Consider the following 16,298-nt stretch of genomic DNA (forward strand, 5'->3'; position numbering starts at 1 on the left):
AGACTTAACCTTACTTGCAAATATAATTTCCCTGCCTGCCAGGAAGAGAGCGACTTATTTCAGCAAAGTCCAGCAAGCCGCTCCTTCAGCCATCGTAGGTGTGTGTGAGCCCTACAGAGGCAGCCCAACTCCAGCTGTGCTGACCTTGAGAACAGAGATCCAAAAACCCCAGAAGCCTGAAAGCTGGGCTCAGAAGGCAGAGTTATAAACATGTTCTAGTCACTTGTTACCAGAGAAATATAATAAATGGTTTAGACAAATAGATGGTTGATTTATTGATTAATTGATATGTAATAGATGATATGTTAATACATGGAAATAGAGGTACATAGATGATATATAGATTATACAAGATAGATAGATAGATAGATAGATAGATAGATAGATGGTAGATGATGGAAAATTATCCATAGAACACATAGAAAAATAGATGATACATGATATATAGACAGATGATACACAAAGATACATAGACAGGTGGACAACAGATAATAGATTCAATAACACATAAACATATGGTTAATGTATAATAGAGAGAGATAATTAATAAATATAGATAAAACTAGGTAACACATAGATTACATAGAAAGAGGGATGACACAAAGGTGTGTAGATAACAAGATTATAGGTAGGAAGATGCATAATTATATGATCAGTAGATAACACACAGACAGATAGACGATAAGTCAAAGTCTTGTCACGGGAACTGACCCACACAATGACAGAGAATGTCAAACACCACAACCTGCCATATGCAAGTTATGGGACCAAAGAAGTTGGAGCTGTGAGTCCTTGAGAACAGAGACCCAACAACCGGGAACTTGATGTCCCAAGACAGAAGGTGGCTGTCTCAGCTCACGAAGAGAGAAGGAGTCTTTCTCCCACCTTTTGTTCTGTCTGCACTCTCTGGACACTGGCTGGTGCTCACCCATATTGGGGAAGGCAATCCTCTGCTTTATCAACTCATCCAAATCCTAATCTCTTCTAGAAATAACCTCAAGAACGCAGCCAGACTGTATCTTACCTACACATTCCTCCCCCAGATTGACAATCCAGAAACTATGGGAAGAGAGACTGTACGAAGATAAGAAGGTGAAGTTTGCCTTGTGTAGGTGATTCTGGATTGGCAGAGGCATCCGTGTCTAGTACCCAGAGCTTCTGGCTGCTGTGTCTAAACAGTGATGAAATTCAACCTTAAACCTGTTTCCTCACTCCGGCACATTTACCATCATAACAGTGTCCTGTCTACCTCAAAATATTATTTGATAATCACATGAGAAAAAGGCCTCACAAAAATATGTTTTGGAAATATACACATTTATTATTCCCCCAAAATATAAACTTGAGAAATAGTCAAGACATATACCTCTCCGCCTCCATGGGCAGCTTAGGCTTAGATAGTTTATCTGAAAAATGTGGATAACAGCCCCACTTCTCTAGATCACCCTGTGCCCAGACGATACAAACGCAGCCTTCTACCAGGGTCAACATCAGCAAAAATATACGTAAACTAAGTTCAATGTTTCTCCCAAGAAAACGCCTCACATTTAAGGCACATTGACAGAGTCCGAATTCTTCATTCCACACACAAAGGCAGAGTTAGTGCTTCTGTGTTCCCACCAGCCTCATCCTGTCTCTACCAGCACAGTTTACCTAGACGGTCATTGGGTTGGTGAGTTCAAAGTTTCTTATGTCTTGATCCTTCCTTCTTTGTTTAACTAAAAGTTTTATTACATTTTCATTTATTTGTTTTATTTGTGTGTATTACGTGTTTATAAGAGAGCTCATGCCAGGGATGACATGAGGTAGAGGATGACTTGCAGCAGTCAGTTCTCTCCTTCTGCAGTAGATTCTGGGGACTGGACTCAGGTCTTCAGGCTTGGAGACTTTCCATCTAGTCATCCATGGTGAACTCCCTTATGGAAGATACAGGAATGAGAGCTCTGCTATCAAAACACCTTCCCAGAAAGACCTAGATGCACGTATGATTGAAGAGTTGATGCTAGGTTTCCTTCTTACAAAGGATTTTCCACGTTTATACTAAGGAACAGTTATAAAGAACCATGGGAAAAAAGCATTATAGAACTAAAGACATGCACCACCACCACCCAGCTGGCCATTCAGTTTTTAACTACATGAATCACAACAAATCTTGTTCACAGTGCACAAATATCCCACAACAATAAAGTATTTTTGTATACATTGCAGAGACGCGGATATCTGTCTACCTACCTTATACATAAAAAAACTGAAGTATGGGGCTAGAGAGATGGCTCAACAGTTAAGAGCTTTGGCTGCTTTTCCAGAGGACCAGAATTCAGTACTCAGCATAGGGCAGCTAACTACCACCTACATACCTATACAACACACACACAAACACATAAGTAAATAAACGATAAATAAATCTTTTGTTTTTCTAAGGGAAAGAAACTGGGACATAACAGAGCATAGTGCAGCAAAACAAAGCTTCTCCAGCCATAAAACATTAGATAAGAAAACACATCTGGTAACCACTCCAGATCTGCACAGTGGTATTGGTCTCTGAGACAGTGCAGAGACACTCCCTTTCTGACTGCCTAGCACGCTCACTGCGCGCCTTATCTCTGCTGATTACAGAAGGGCAACACTCACAGGTTGGCAAGGACAAAATATAAATAAAATTGAGAGACTGGCACCATAATTGCAATTTAGAAATGCAAGGCTTCAGGTAGCTCTGAGTGGGTGTGTGTGTGTGTGTGTTCTTTTCAGCCTCTTAAGTTGAGTTTGCGCTTGATGCAGGTGCTCAATGAGCATGCAAATTTGAAATGCATACATATATATATATATATATATAATATTTAAAGTCTTTGTTGCTTATTACTCCAAGTATCTCAAATTAGAACAACAACACAAAAGAAAGGAATGTGTGAGAGAGCAGCAGGAAGAGTTGGGGGAAGTGAGAGTCTGATAAGAAGTCTTACAAGGAAATCCATCAGAGGTGGCTTGGGGTGCTACTTTCTTTACTTCACCAAGCAGCCAGGGGACATCAGGCACAGCCCGAGGGAGGGACTGCAACCTTAGGTCAACCCAGGCTGATAAGGAAAAACTGAATATTAGCCCATTTTTATTCTATTATTATTATTATTGTTGTATTTTGGAAAACCTGGTACATTGTATTAGTTTGAGAATCAGTTACCATTTTTTGAAACTAAACATTTCTTAATTCTACCTTCCAGACAGCTTCCCACGGATAATAAATGATAAGAGAACTATTCTGGGGCTCTGCTAGGCTCTCAGGAATGAATAAATATTTTGCAAAATTTCATATGATAACCTGTAAATTTCAGGGTTCCAAATTTCTCAGGTCTCCAGATTCGCTCTTTTCAATAAAATCCCTTCTTTCAAGTTGTTTTTAAGCATGCAATAACTTTTTAGTGAAACATCGTCATGTCCCCAAGTGTTTCTTACAGAACGGGTTAACTTTTCATGCAAATGCATGAGTACTCACATGGGTTTGTGTGCACCGCATGCATGCAGACACTCACAGAGGCCAAAGAGCCGCAGGCCCTCAGACATGAAGATACAGGTGATTGTGAGCGGCCTGACGTGGCTGCTGGAAACTGAATCAGGGTCTTCTGCAAGAACAGTAATGTTCCCACCTGCTAAGCCATCTCTCCAGCCTGAGAACTGGCTAGCACCTGAAATCAGTTCCCACGATATCAGTTTTTATAGATTCCCCGGAGAATTTTTAGGGATAATAGTTTTGCAAAGGTGGAAAATATTTTAATAATATATGTAGGTATGGATAAAGACTGTGATGGAAACAAAAATAATAAGCATCTTTAGCATCAAACATTCCAAACATTTGTGAATGTAATTAACTCGTTTTCTTGATTTCATAGGTGTGCTATCACACGTACAAATTATAATATACAGATCTTCTTCCTGGCAGGGAGCAGCCTGCACCCAGCACTGCCGTCTATTACACCACACAAGTATTAGTCATTAGCTCTAATATGTGGACTAACGGACACTATGAGCGCAAACCCCCACTCATTAACTTGAAAATTATACCCTCCTGGGTATAAATGTACGTTATAACCCCGGGCTATAGAAAAACACTCATTTTTATTTTTAGATTTTCATTTTAGTGCTTATTTAATACATGCAATTGGCTGTTCTGAATTATCTTTCAATGTAGAACAAGTTGGCTATGCTGAGAATATTTCCGTGTCCTGAAGTCTGCCCTTCAACTGATAACAAATACTCAATGCTAAGCCATAAGGTTAGAGAGAAGTTGTACTTTGTGGGGCCATAAAAAAAGGTGGGTCCCGTTAGTCAGGAAAACTTCGGGCTAAGTTTCAGGGGACAGCGTTCTCGAGCACTAAGCACCATCCTAGTCTGTTTGGTGAGTAGTCCCGGCCCAGGGTGCTTCTTCTCTTGGATGTAAGATAAGATGATAACAAGGGGGCCAACTTTCTCCAGCTGTTGAGATGATTAAGTAGAACAACCCACATGAATTGATTGCCATAGGATCTGCCATGTTAGGACAACTCAATAATATGAAAAGTTCCCCCGATGCACTGAGCAGCTCAGTCAGGATGATGAAGCCCTCCTGTGTCTTGGTGACTGTCTCAAATGCCCTGCCACCTAATCTCAAACCATGTTCTTGGTCCCGGCAAGCAGTCATCATTGTTCCTTGTATGTGTGTTGGATTCTGTCACGGTTTAAAGGACTCTAGCTGAGAGATGGCAGTTGTCCTGCCGTCATGCAGACCGTCCTTCAAGGATTCCGTGTCACTGTGGTCTGGGATTTTATGATTCTAATAACTACAACATAAGGACAAAAATGGAGAATTTCTGACCATAGAAAACTCTCCATAGCCTGAAAGTTGCATGGTATCTATTTTTGTAGCTTCCTGGAGAATTTTTAAAGATAATAGTTTTATAAAGATGGAAAATAATTTAATAATATATGTAGTATGGACAAATTCCATAGGAATGAAAATGCCAAGTGTCATTTAAAGGTTTTTTTTAACCTCTATTCATTTATTGTGTGTGACTGTGTATACATGCAACAACAGGCTGGACTCAGTTCTCTCCCACCATGTGGGTCCAGGGGATGGAACTCGGGCCATCAGACTAGGGAGCCAGTTCCTTTACCCGCTGTGCCATCTCACCAGCCCCGAGACTAAAGATTTGCCATCAAAGAAAGATGGCTTTGCACAACTGTAGCCTTGAAAGTTCTCCCAGCTCAGCCTCACTCTGATTCACATGTGCAGGAAAAGAAATCTAGCCAATTTTTTTAAAAAATCATTTGTCAAAATTTCTGGTAAAACTGTGCAGTGGTGGTATTCTTAATTTTAAAAAGAAATAAAGAAAACAATGGCTTTCTAGAACTATTGAAGCAAGGATATTTTCACCCACTTTTCTACAGATTTTTATGATGTTTATCCCTAACATTGTTAGTGTTTGAAAAGACTTGTCTAGTATAAAAATGGTTTGAAAATTGTAAAAAATGTTTTAAATAAATAAGAGGCTCTGAGAACCATCTAGCATTTACAACATTGTTAAGTACTGATTGAAGTGCCATTTCAGCAACGGTTCTAAAATCTCCTGCATAAGCTGGTGCCCTTATATGTCGCTATAAACAGCTCCTCGGCTGCAAACGGTCTGTGTTCACACTCTAAACAAAGGCATGCTCCTCCAACAAAGGACGAGCCCTGATGCCTCCTCAGCCAATGGCAGACATGCTCTAGAACTTTCTCATTCCTTTATGTCTTTGCATAATCTACTTTACGTTGGGAGCCAATAAAAACATGTATAATTTCCCATAGCCAAAAGCAGCAAGTTCATTGTAAGCTTGAGAGATTTTCCTCTACCTGCCCTGCTGTTCTTCTTATCTAAATAAACTGTATCCAGAACTTAAAGGTTTCTTAAAGTAAAAATTTCCAACTACATTATATAGAAGACACCAATAATGTTTTTGTTCTCTCTCAGATTCAATGTGTATTCTTTGACCTATAAGTTTCCTCATTTGTCACCATTTGGTGTACCTAAGATTCTACACTGCTGGCATTCAGAAACATAACCATTAGGATAGTTGCTACATATTTAATTTCATGCTCCACTCAGCATAAAGCAGTTGAGCGACCACAGACCAAAGCAAATTAAGTGGCTTCTTAGATAATTTCCTGCTTAATTGAAAGCAGGTATCTTTTTAAAAGTAATAATTAGCTTTGTTTCAAATAATGGCAAGGTTATTTCTTTTTCCCCCCTATACGTAATTACAGAATTACTTTCTACGTAGCTCAAACAGTAGGTTGGGAATGTCCCACTGAGTCTAAGGAACACGCAACCTCGTGCCAATGGTGAACGAGCAGGACACTTCACGAGAAAGGGAGGTAGGGATGGGGGACATGAGTGAGAGAGGAGCATGGTTATTTGAACTGCCATGCACACACAGACATGCAACCCAGGCACGCGCAGACACGGGGTGTGTACAGAACACACAGCCAGCACTATTAAGGGAAGTAATTGAGCAAGCCAGGCTTGTTTTGCTCACAATACAAGGATACAGTCCATTATGGCGGGAAGGTATGGAGGCAGGTGCTGGGCGGCTTAGTCCCATTGCATCTGCAGTCAGGAAGCAGAGGTCAATGGTAGCTGTTGTGCCTTAGCTTTCTTTGATATATTTGATCATGGGCTTCAGTCCAGTGAAGGTGGGTCTTCCCTCCTCAGTTAAACCCTCATGAAAACATCCAGAGGTGTGTCTCCTAGGTGATTCCAAATCCAAATAACTCTGACCACACACACCAATGTCTGTGGGTTCTCCATCCACGAATTCCACAGAACAGGAATTAGAAACATTTGGGAAAAATATTGTATTCACACTTAATATAGTCATACTTTTTCCTAGCCATTACTCCCTGAATGGTACAGAATAACAACGAATTACATATAATTTACATTGTAAGTGATTTTATAGGTAACCTAGTCATACTTTAAAATATGCCAGATGAAATTCATAGGTTATGTGCAAACCCCTGCCAAGTTATATAAAGTACTTAAGCATCCTTAGAGTTCGTTATTAGAGAAGAAATCCTAGATCTAATGCCCCTGAGGGACAGGTCTCTGCATGCTGGTGTATATATGGATTGACTATTATTAACATGTGCCCCGTACTGTATTACACTCCTGGCCCTATCTTAGTTACTCTTTAATTGCTATGATAAAACACCAAAACCAAAACAATTTATAAAATAAAGCATTCAGTTTGAAGCTCACAGTTCCAGCAGGTTAGAGTCTACTACCATCATGGTAGGGGACACAGCAGAAGGCAGGCATGGAGCTGGAGCAGAGACAGTGAACTCACATCTGTAGACACAGCAGGAGGCAGAGAAAGCTAACTGGGAATGGCATGGACTTTTGAAACCTCAAAGACCAGCCTCCAGTGACACACCTCCTCCAAAAGGCCACACCTTCTAGTCCTTCCCAAACAGTTCTGCCAGCTGGGGACCCAAGCATTTGCATACTTGAGCCTATGGGGGCCATTCTCATTCAAACCACCACATTTGTGCTAGCATTTAGCATTAGTCATATGCTGGAGGCTGCTATGCTCATTCATAGCTAATAGACAACTCTTCCATATTTAAAAATGTGAAGGCTATGTTGTGATACTCTGTCCCAAAACACATTCTTGGAAATATATGCAAAGGAGCACACTCAAAACAAAAATAAAAAGGCTATCTAACATAAATGCTATATAATAGGTGGGCTAGGGAACTCCCTTGTGTCAGGAGTCAATAGTCAGACATTTTTAAATGAATATTTTAAGTTTCAGAAGAGAATGTCTTCTTGTTGCCTAGATTTAACAGAGTAAGAGAGAAACAGACGTGGAGAATTGTTAAACTATAAGTGAATGATCTATACTGAATTTTTACATTCATCAATGTCCAGGGTAACACACCCAATGGCAAATCTTAGCCTAAACACCACAGAGCTATGGAGCAAATGCTAAAGGATGTTCTCTTCGCTTATGGAAACTCTCCCTGGCCTACAGTCTTTTAGGCTTCAGGTCCTATTGTCTGTGAGACTTTGGATGGCTACTGTCAATCACACTCCACTTAGCGCAGACACTAAGCCATTAAAGAGCAGCCTGGTAGAGAGTAGATTCCATTTTCAATATTCGTAACCATCCTGTGGTACCAAATGCTTGGCTCCCAAGTTCTGTGGCATTCCTTGGCATGATTCCCAGCCATTTTTTAGAGGTTCAAAGAAAGGGATAAGGAAGAAAGAAAGCAAAACAGAAAAAGAGAGAGGGAGTAGAGAAAGGAGAGGTGCAAGGCAGAGTAGGAAGGAGGAGATGGGAGGGACAAAGGGGGAAAATAAGAACATGGGGGCAAAAGAAGCTTGAGGTTGTCAAAGAACCATGATGGCTGGGGAGAAGACTCAGTGGATAAAATGTTTGCCTTGCAAGCATGAGGACCTGAGTTCCAGTCCCCAAAATCCACACGAATGCTAGGGGTGCATGACAGCACACCTGTAATTCCAGAGGTGAGAGAACAAATATGGGGGTCCCCAGAACAAACTGGTTACCTTGGGTTCAATTGAGAGACACTGCCTAAGGTGGAGGGCAATCAAGGAAGACATTCAATGTCGACTTTAGACCGTGTTGAAGATGTTCACCATCCAGTCCAATTTCCCACCGTGAAGGCCAAGGGTCAGACCTCCTTGAGTTGCACTTGAGAAACCCTAGCATACTGTGAGCCACGTCTTAGTGGGTGATTCTGGTGAAAGGTTGGAAGACCAGAATGCTGATAGAAATGCAAACAGCAAGAACAATGCTTGTGAGATTTTAGATGGAAGCAAGGAATTAAAGGATCGGTCAGTCATGGAACATTCTGGCATAAATGCTTCCTGAGAGTGTAGGTGTGGCTGAATTCTTAAGTAATGGACTAGTTTATCTGTCAAAGGAAATCTCAAGACAACCTAACTTCAAGCTATAGTATTGTTATTGCTAGCTGTGTTTGGCCACGTCTATAGTGAGAACCGGCTGTAAAAAGATGTAAAAAGTAAACAAACAAAAACAACTATGCTGTTTTGGAGTACATTTTTTTTTCAGTTTTTCAAGGTAGGGTTTCTGTGTTTAACAGTCATGGCTGTCCTAGAACTAGCTTTTGTAGACCAGGCTGGTCTTGAACTCACAAAGATCCATCTATTTCTGTCTCCTGAGTGCTGGGATTAAAGCACCATTGTGCAGCTTGGAGCACAACTCAATGTTACTGAAAAATTATATTTGTACAAACTAGTTATATTTGTTAAATACTTAGTCAAATACCTTCCCAGTGCCTCATCCTTCGTATGGACTATGGCATGGGTGGACTAGACGCTCTTGTACCACTTCCTCCTCCTATTAACAACTGGAAATGCATAGAAAGAGTAAACACCTGACTGAAAGCAAGATACAGGGGGGCATATCTGTCAGTGAATGGACTTTCAAAGCTCGCTCTTCCTTCCTTCCTTCCCTCCTTCCTTCTGGTTTGGTTTGTTTAGTTTTTCAAGATAGGGGTTCTCTGTCCTAGAACTCTCTCTGTACACCAGGATGGCTTCGAACTCACAGAGATCCACCTGCCTCTGGCTCCCAATTGCTGGGATTAAAAGCATGCACTGCCACTATCTGGCTCAAGGTTGTTTCTTCGTGGGACGTGATTTTCTTCTGTTTTGTTTTAATTTGACACAATGTTGCACTGTGCAGCCCTGGAGGGCCTGGAATTTTCTAGGTAGACCACCTGTTTCTGACTCCTGAGTGCTGGGATTAAAAATATGTGCCATCATCACCAGGCCGGGATCACTTATTGCCTCAAATATTCCAGACTAGGTGCTATAAAAACCTGCAATGCAGAAATGCTAAAACCTGATAGAAGGATGGGGAGACACCTCGACATTCAACAAAAGCCCACTCTTCTAAACAGAGGAGAAGAAAATAACAGCCTAGCCAGGTAGAAAATACTATGACAATAACAAATAGATACATATTATCCCAACCAAACCCTATGGAGAAAACCTGTTGCCTTATCCCTGCCTTACCCGAAGCAAGAAGCAAACAAACAAAAATAACAAAGCAGACCTTGGCCTTAGGTAACTCATACATCTGTCTAAGTGGTATCGGAGAAGGAAAGCAGAGAGCCAAGATTTCTTACCAACCTAGGATGCCCCCTTTGTTCTGGTGACCATAGGGAGTGCTCAGACTTACATACCCCAGCAGCAATAAAACATTCTTTCTCTTCTCACTGGAGCTGGGGCAGAAATGATTTTAGGGAAAGGCGAGCATTTCCCTGCTATACAGGAATAACAAGACCATTGAACTGCACCATATCAGGAGTGACCTCACCAGGAGCAGTAAGGAGCCTTGCAGTCAGGTCAGCATCACGGGAGGCCCAGTGGGAGATCAGTGCTCCCACCCCTGTCCAGCAGTTACCAAGGTCCCTGCTCCCCTCCAGCTCAACAGAAGAATGGGTTCCCACCTGCCTCTGTCAGCAACAAGCCAGTAGCTTTGTAAAAACGTCTCAGTAAGCAATTACAGTCACATGCGCAGCAAATAAACTGGAAGATCAAACAAAGAAGGCTAAGATTGAACAAACAAACCAAGGGAACTACCAAACTAGAACATACAATAACCAAAATGCAAAATCCCAATGGGCGACCCCAACAGCAGGATGGAGGAGACAAAAAGAAACCAGTACACTTCAAGACAACAGTAGAAATTACTCTGAAAGCTAGAAAAAAATAAAGAGAATATTTCCGAACAAGCAGAGCCTCCAGGATCATTACTAGACTGTGGTTCAGATGGATCCCTGAAAGGTCTAGATGATAAAGATTCGGTCGCAGCCCACGGCTCCTGAGAGGTGATGGAACTGTTAGGATGCAAGCCTTAGTAGGAAGACATCTCAGTGCAGGAAGTTTTTGACTTTAAATCCCAGCCCACTGGTCTTTCCTTCGGGTTTCTGGCAACCGTGAAGCCAGCAGCCTACCCTGGCCTGCACTCCTGCCTCACTACACACCTGAGCAATGGATGGGACTAGCAGACTTCTAAAGCTGGAGCCAGAATGGCCCCTTTCTCCAAGCAAATGGATTGTCCTGGGTGTTTTGCACAGTGATACAAATTACCTAACACAGACCACAGTGAAACATCGCAATAGTCTTTACAGGCCAGAAAGAGATGAAAAAGGAAGCCAGCAGGAAGTGTTTGAAACAGTAATGGCAGAAAACTCTCCAAATAACCAGAAAGCCATAAACTAACAGGTTCCCACAATTGTACCTGAACACCAAGCAGCACAAACAGGAGCTCCTTCCTCCACAGTAGCTTGGCTCCCAGCACAGAACCGTCAAACAAAACTGAACATGCAGTTTCTAAAGTCTTAAAATGGAAATCTTCAGGCCAGCGCTGTTTTGCTTTATTGGAATTCTATCCAGCATTTATGAAAAAAATTAATATTACCTCTATATATAGTCTCCCAAAAATAAAAGAGATGGGGACACTTTTCAATTAATTTTTACAAATCAAAATTATTTCCTGTTATCAGTTCCAGACAAAGACAGCACAGCAGTGTGTGAGAGAGAGGAGGGAAGGGGAGAGAGACTAGACCAATATCCCTCATGAATATAACAATCCTTAACAAATATTAGCAAATAGATTTCAACACAGAATTATATACCATGACCTAGTGGTATTTATTCCTGGGATAAAGAGCTGGTTTCACATTCAAAAATCAATCAATATAACCACCATATTAACTGGCTAAATTTAAAAATTCACATAATCCTATTAACTGATGCAGAAAAATCACTTGACAAAATGCAACATATATTTATAAAAAATTCTTAGAAAATAATATTCTATAATGCTTGATTGTGGAATGACTGGCTGCTGTTCTCCTGAGATCCAGAGCGAAGCAAAGATGCTCTCTCTTTTACTCCACTTGACGATGCCCTGGTAGCCAGGCAGAGTGACACCCTCTCCTACAGTCCACTTGGCAATGTCCTGGTAGCCAGGCAGAGTGACACCCTCTCCTACAGTCCACTTGGCGATGCCCTGGTAGCCAGGCAGAGTGACACCCTCTCCTACAGTCCACTTGGCAATGCCCTGGTAGCCAGGCAAAGTGACACCCTCTCCTACAGTCCACTTGACGATGCCCTGGTAGCCAGGCAGAGTGACACCCTCTCCTACAGTCCACTTGGCAATGCCCTGGTAGCCAGGCAAAGTGACACCCTCTCCTACAGTCCACTTGACGATGCCCTGTTAGCCAGGCAGAGTACTGCAGCTTGCAGCCCCAACTCCCCAGGGGATGGAAACAAAAAGAAAATTTGAAATTAGATGTTCAAGAGCAACCTCAACAAGGTAGAGGGGCCCCGCCTGAAACAAGCAAGCATGGGAACAAATGCCAAAATGCCATGCCACAGAAGGTTAGAGCCAGTACAAGAAGGTTCGCTAAGAGGGAGGAAAACACAATTCTCCTTTACAGATGACATGAATCAGCAAGATGGCTGAGTTGGTGAAGACACTTGATACCAAACCTGACTATCCAGGCCCACATGGAAGAAGGAGAGACCTGATTCCCATAAGTAATCTCGTGACCTCAAGTATGCATGTCTCTCTGTGTGCCTCTCTCTCTCTCTCTCTCTGTCTCTGTCTCTCTCTCTCTCACACACACACACACACACGCACACACGCACACACACACACGCACACACACACGCACACACGCACACACACACGCGCACACACACACACGCACACACGCACACGCACACACGCACACGCACACACGCACACACGCACGCGCACACACGCGCACACACACGCACACACGCACACACACACGCACACACACACGCACACACGCACACACGCACACACACACACACTAAATAAATGTAAAGAAGAGTTCACATGCTAATCCTGCTGTGACTATGGTTGAGACCAGCTAGAAGCTAGTGTTAGCACTCAAAACACGTGCAAGTAGAGCACTAGTAAATGGAGCTGAAGGTAACAAGGGAGAGAACCCTAAACATACAAATCTATGTCAAGGGTCTTAAGGAGGCCAACCCCCTATCTGAAACCTGGCATTTAAGGAAATCTAATACATATAGATGAGCTAATCAGTCATCTATTTTACTATATATATATTATACAAAAATGCCAGCCCAAGTAGATTTCTTTGGATTCTTAAGCATTTTGAGAACAATGTTTTAATTTAAAAGGGTTATAGATCAATTAAAATCACATTAAACATAAAGCATTGTAACTGCGAATAGTGACTCGGGTCTCTAGCCATAACATTCTGGAGGATGAGGCAGGAGGATTTTCATGAGTGTGAGGTCAAATTGGGCTGAGTTCAAAACTAACCTGGGCTACAGAATGAGACCTTGTCTTAAAAATCAGGCAACAACTCAAGAAAATAAATGACTGACTGAGTCCTCATTTCAGACAGCCAGAACGAATGAGGTTGGATTCTACTTTTTTAAATAAAACCTTGTCGCCAGCAGTAACTCTGGAAAACCTATGTATGACAAGTTTTCCCCTCCTGACTACAAATTCTAATTCACCACTTCTTCTTGCATGGTACTCTTTGGATGGAACTGTTTGGAACACCCAGGTTGAAAACAACAGTCCTTTTCTGCAGGCTGACCTACATCAGCATAGTCAGAGAGTTCGGTGAGAGCATCTCCTCATCCAGGATGCTAAGGGCTCAGCAAAGTGTCCTTCCCTGCCTTCAAAAGGGTTTTAAAAATAAATCTAAGGGTGAGACTGAAAAAGACCGAACACACAAAAGCATTTACAGCAAAGCAAAGAACCAGTGGACTGAAATGTTGTCTGGAGCAGAAGGGGGCAGTAGCGTGTTCTCACTGGAGTGTGTCTACACACGCCAGGAAGACAGTTTCCAGCCTGGTCCCTAAGTCCTGCAGATGAGCCGCTTCAGTACTGCAGTTGGGTTCTTCAACAGGAGCCGTTCACCCTGATCCCAGCCTCTCTCTCTCTCTCCCTCTCCCCCTCTCCCCACACTCGCCTTCCATGCACAGCTACGCCCCTTTTCCAGACCTGACCTACAAGATCAAAGGATCCCCACGGGGCTGGGGATAGAGTGATGACGGGAGGAAAACTTGCCTTGCCCCACACCAGCCCTCTCCTTCCAAGGACAACTCTCAACTATTCATTCGCAGCCCAGAGATTCTCAGATTCGTTTTCTGTTCTAGGAAGACTTGTACATTTTGGAGAACTCTTTACATTCCTAACTTCAACTCCTGTCGTAGTGTTCAACTTGGCAAAATAAAAAGCATGTCTTTTCGGGTTTTTTTATTATTTTTTTTTAAGAACGAATGCAAAAGCTCTCAAAGCAGGTTGTTTCGCGGTTGAGCCAGGGGTCAACACTCAGGCATTGTTCCCTAAGAAAGCTGACGGCTATCATTTCCACTATAATGACCACTTATTATTTTTTCTCTTTGTTTCTTGGCTAGAGCCACCACTCCGCAGGTGTCATCATTGCGAGCTCAGAACCCAACCACTAGTAAGTCTGTGGCGTCTACCATGAGATAGTGCCCAGTAAAACAACAGCGAGCCTAGGGAGGCCGCAACTGAGGAATCAAGTCTCCCAGCTCCTGAAGAACACTGGTACCTGAGCCCTAGAAGAGCCAAGGAAGTGCATTTCGCAGCTGAGGGAACCCCATAGGAGCTTGGAGGCTGTGGGGTGAGGATGCACAGTAGTGCCGTTTTTAGCCAGTGGAGACACTTTCTGCAGTGATATATGCACACATAAAGCAACACACATTGTAAAAGAAGGAAACATGTCCCAAAGCACTGGAGAAATCAGTAATTAGGCCCGCTGGTATGATGCTGAAATGTTTCATGCCTATCTTATAATTGATGCCAGGTAAACGTAGTATGGATCCATCAAAATGTGGCAGTTTGTGGGGAGGGTATTTAGGGAAGGAGGAGGAGGAAGATGAAGAAGAACAAAAGGAATGTAGGAAAGCTAGAGAGAAAGAAACCCAGCCAGCTTTCCCAAGCCTGTGAGCGAGCTGGCTGCTCCAGCTGGAAGTCATTGTGAAGGCTGGCGTCTACGTTGTCAAGGCGACCGCCCGGCCGGCGCCAGCGGAGGGAGGGGGAGGAGGGCCGGGTGAATGGGTGACGTCACGCGGACGGCGCCAGGCAGTCTAGGCGGCCGAGCCAATGAATCAGCTGTCGCGGGAGGGAGGCTACGCGAGGAGGATGCAGGAATGCAGCCCGAGCAGCTCGGGCCCCAGCGCTGCCGGCTGCCGGTTCCTCCATCCCGGTGCCGCCCTCTCCTTGGGCCGCCGCAACGGGAGTACCACAGCCCTGGTTTCCCGCAGAGCCAAAGCCAAGAGCCCGGTTGGGGGGTCTGTCCCTGAGGTTCTGTGCTCCACCCACTGCCACACAGCTACTGATTTAAATGGAGAAAATTAAGTAAACCTTGCCCTGGTAGATTAAGATGGACTTTGAAAATGTGTGAATTTTCTTGTGGCCTTGCTTGGGGGTTTTACAGTGCCTAAGTGCTGGGCATCATGGAAAATAAAAAGAATCAGAGTGCCCAAAAGAGCTCAAAACTGAACAGGAAAGAAAGGACCAGCCAGGGGCATTTCCTTCCATTGCTGAGTGCTGCCGGACAGTGCCTGTAGGACTCTGGCTCAGGAGACAACTGGCGCAAAGGAATAGGTTTTCAGGGTCCTACATCCTTCTTTGGGGTCCATTAAACAGTGTCCTCCAGGAGGCTAAAATAATGAGTTGCACTCATTTCGGTATCCCTAGCCTTCAGTATCCCCCAGAAGTTATTAAGGACTGGAGAATGTCCGTACGATAATAGGGGCGCCAGAGAAAACAGGGTTGGACAGAGAGAGGTTTGAATGAAAACAGAATGTCCTTGAATTCACGAACGTCTTGTTGGGTGGCTACAAGGTAGTGACCCAATGTTTCTGGAGGTGTGGCTTAACCGTTGGAGGAGATGCCCTTAAATGTGCCTTTCGGCCACCCTGGGGACCTTTTATTCCTGTGATTATGAAATGAGGAGACTTGGAGAGATAGTCCTTCAAGACTTCTGAGGTTTTATAAGCCTATCTAAAATTGGCTAGGCTTATCATCTTTTCTGTGGCCGTGAGGCAGTGGCGCATGCCTTTAATCCCAGCACTCAGGAGGCTGAGGCAGGCGGATCTCTGAGTTCGAGGCCAGCCTGGTCTACAAAAGCTAGTTTCAGAACATGCTCCAACGCTACAGAGAAACCCTGTCTCCAAACAAACAAAAACCCC

Source organism: Microtus oregoni, unplaced genomic scaffold, assembly GCF_018167655.1.
Source record: "Microtus oregoni isolate MIOR12 unplaced genomic scaffold, Mior012 000103F_ref0000194, whole genome shotgun sequence".
NCBI classification, from domain to species: Eukaryota; Metazoa; Chordata; class Mammalia; order Rodentia; family Cricetidae; genus Microtus; species Microtus oregoni.